The sequence below is a fragment of the Mustela nivalis genome (genome assembly GCF_964662115.1).
Source record: "Mustela nivalis genome assembly, contig: HAP1_SCAFFOLD_315, whole genome shotgun sequence".
In the NCBI taxonomy this organism is placed as follows: domain Eukaryota; kingdom Metazoa; phylum Chordata; class Mammalia; order Carnivora; family Mustelidae; genus Mustela; species Mustela nivalis.
Genome location: NW_028136331.1, coordinates 83,501 through 87,558, shown reverse-complemented (window position 1 = coordinate 87,558; position 4,058 = coordinate 83,501).

Below are 4,058 nucleotides of genomic sequence, written 5' to 3'. Positions count from 1 at the left end.
ATCAGCATATTTATTATGATAATTATTATTCATAAAGAGATTCATATTGAATTAGGGAATATATATCCTCAGAGGGGGTAAAGTAAAATGAAATTTATTTTGGTAAATGTGTCTATGAATAGTCAATACAATGCCTCAATATAAATGAATATTACCATTTTGAACAATTTAATTACTATTACTAGAATTATTATAAGTATAAAAATAGCTATCATTTTAGCATGGAATATGAGACTCTCATGCTCCATGCTTCATCACATACACACAACAACGCAGCATAATAAGTATTATCATCACCATTTCATGGGTGAAAAAACTGAGGCTAACACATTTGGATAACTGGTTTATGATTACATGGGTAGCAAAAATGCATCACACTAATTTAGGCTTTATGATTTCAGAATTGTACTCTTACCATTGCACATTCTATTACTCTGTAAATACTTGGCCTGTTTTCATTTGGTTCTCTAATTTTATTCATGTGGTGATGGCTTAAAGCTTCATTTAAAGGAAGCTTAAAAATTTCATTTAACCAAAAGCTCCCAAGAATTAAAAATGTCATTGATCTAATGTAGACATGGATATCATTAGTTAATGGGTAACTATATATTTTCCACTCTAGTGAGATAAAAGAGTATTTTTCTCAGTTTTAGTCTCTCAGTGTTAAAAAGGACTTTGTTAAAATAGAAATATTTAGACAAAGGTGATCAAAAGTCTGGATCAGGTCACCTTAAGGTAAATATTAGGAACCTGAGGAAACAAATGGAGATTTGAACACTGAGCTATGATATAATGAATGGTTTCAAGTATTTAGTAGAGTATAGAAAAGCCCTTTAAAGCCTGGTCTTAGCCTAGCATTGCAGCTTCTGGGATATCTATCTATCATCTATCTATCTAGATATAATGTGAAAACTTTTTTAACTTAAAGATTTTGAGAAATAGAAGATAATCAGCACCATAGAAGATCTGTTTCTGATAACAACCTAGCCCCTCCTCCCAGTTTGTTAATATTCTCTCTTATTTAATGTAACATTGTGCAAATAGACCACTACTGATCTGCCGTTATGAATGAAATAGCTATAATCATCTGTTTGCATATCCTGGTGAAAATATTCATTTAGTTCCATGTTGTATTTCTAGGAATGGACCAAATTTTTATTTTTATTTTTAAGTTTTCTAAATATTGTCCAACTTACCTCAAATGTTTTTATTATGGGCACTTTCATTCTTTCACATTCTTGCAAGGCAATTTTACTGTTGCCCAATATGGTAAGTGTGTAATAGTATGTCATTTTAGGTTTTAATTTATTATTAATTTAATTTAATTTAATTCCAGATTCATAATAAAGATAAACAGTTTTTATATATGAGTGGCCATTTGGATTACCCTTTCTGTAAAGTGCATGCTCAAATCTTTTGATATCTTAACATTGTGTCATACTGACTTCTTTAATAGTAGATTTTCTGAATGAACTTTAAGCTGTGTAGGTCTTCTCTATTTTATTTTGAACTTGTTTTCATTTCAAAATCTTTATATTTATTTTCATAATCTGCTTTTATTTTTCTTTGTCTATTATCTATCTATCTATCTATTTATTTGCAAGCAAGAGAGAGCGAGCAAGTGAGAGTGCAGGGAGGGATAGAAAAAGAAGGGAAAAGAATCTTAAGCAGACTCCAGGCTCAGCACAGGGCCCAACTCTGGGCTCTATTTCACAACCATGACATCATGACCTGAGCCAAATTGAAAGAGATAAAATAAAATTAAGGTGTTAAAAAAAAAGGAAAAAGAATTGGAGGTTTAATTAAGTGAGCCACCCAGGCACCCCTGTGGTATCTTAAATTAGCTGTCATATCTTTAATGTTCTAGAGTATCCATTTGGTTCATTTATAAAACCTTTCTCAATATCATTTTTAGTGTCAGTTTTTTGTTCAATTTGCTTCCCCTTTCATTTCTTTGAGCAGAGTAATCAAGCCATTTTACAATCTTTATTGATCATTTTAACATCATACTTAATCCCATTTTGTCTATCAAATCTTGTTAATGGTTTTTCTTTGTGTGCTTTGTTACATTTTGCTATGTTCAAGACATTATATTTGAAACTCTTATTGAGTAGGGATAATTAAGAGCTATAATAACGGTATAGTCCTCCTTGGTAGGATTTTCTCTTATATCTGAGACTCTACAAGACAATCATACTCCAAATTCAGTGATTGGCTTTCTCAGTTTACACAGAAGGCAAGGTAGGCTATAGTCTTATTTCTGCTTCTCCTTGTGCTTTGGGGATCTCAAGTTAAATTTGGGTTGTACCAAAGTCCTCAAATTTGATTGCTGCTGGATTTGTTTCTCTAGTATCAAGAGTCTATTAACAACACAGCTCAGTGTGTTTTAGCAGTTTCAAATGCTCTCATAGCTAAAATGGCTTCAGGGCATATATCTCTAGGCTCTCATTGTATTTCGTATTTTGGCCCAGTAATCCCTCACTTATTTTTATAATCATTCTGATATTTTTAACTTTAAAAGCTATTTTGTCTGGATTTTTAGTTGTCTTAAGTAGGAGTTTTTAGATCACCATTACTAGAAGCAACAACAAATATACATGAAAATATCTGCAGTAGTTTATCACATCTTTATGGCTTTGAACTTCCATAAGCTGAGGCATCCTTCTCTAATCACTTAGGCAAACTCCAATTTACCCTTTAATACAACCCAAGAATTGCTTCATTTAAGAACATGTTCAGGGATGACTCTTCCCCACTGTTCTTACCAACATTCCCACACACTCTTTGCTACCCACACCTTGTTTATGAACTTTCGTTAGGTATATCAGCGTGACCAGAATTTTGCTCTATTGTATTTTTGTCCTTTAGAGCTTTAATTAAATATGAATTCCATAGAAAGTCTGTCCCTTTTCTTTCAAACCTGGGTTAGTTATTTCTTCTCATTCTTTGTCAGAAGTTACTTTATTAGAGAAACTTATAGCTCTATTGTGACTTTGGAGCCTTTAGAGTTTTTCGACTGGAAAAATCACCCATCCCTGAGATTTTTACGCAGCTTCCTAGCTGATATTATTCAGAAATCTGTTCAAAACAGACTTTTTCAGGGAGGCCCTTTCGGACCACTCAGTTAAAAAACCTCTTCTCAATCACTGCTCTTTTTAAAATGTGCTTATTTAGTTCAAATATGCATCTCTATTAAAGAAAAAGCAGTACGATTTTTTTTTTTTAAGTTGGCTTACCTATTATCTATCTCTCCCATTAAAATGATTCCTCTGGCCTGGGGTTTTGTTGTGCTCATTTTAGGCCAGGCACTCAATAAATTGTCTCTGAATGATTGAATTGTTTGACTCCCTTGCTAGATTCTCAACTTCATGAGGCCAAGGATTGTTCTATTCAGTCCTTCTTTATCCTCAATGTCTGTTATATTGCAGTCACTTACGTGACTAATGGGAAAAATCACAGAAAGAAAGAGTTAAAACTACAGAAAAACCCTGTAGGTTCAATAACACAAAGCTTTCTAAAATTATTTAGCCCAGGAATTGAATACTGGCTGCACTTTTGATTTTTTTTAAATGGTATTGAATTTAATTTAAATGGAAATACTGGAATGGTAGAATAATAAAAAAATTATAAAAGCAACTTGCTCCTTAAAGTAAGAATTATATAGGGCATCTCTTCTAGAAGCAAAATTTTCAAATGTCAAACATCTGAAAGCATAGAAGGAGAAGTAAGAGTGTGAATTGTACTTCAATGCTCTTTTCTTTATATTCAGCAAACAGCTTCATTCACACACCTTTCCAATTTTTTCAACTCTTTTGACAAAGCCTTCAGAGGAGTTACTGCTGATGACAACCATCACAGCCTAACAGGAGAAATTTTATAAAGAAAAATAATAGCATGTTTTTCCCAAATTGTTAAGGATATGGTGAAGCTCTGTCGGATTCAAAGGAGGAATGTGCAATTCCATGCTATATATAATAATAACTTGTTTTAATAGTGGCTTTGCAATTTTTCAGATATATCCATTTACTGAAACCACTATCAAATAAACAAAAACAAAC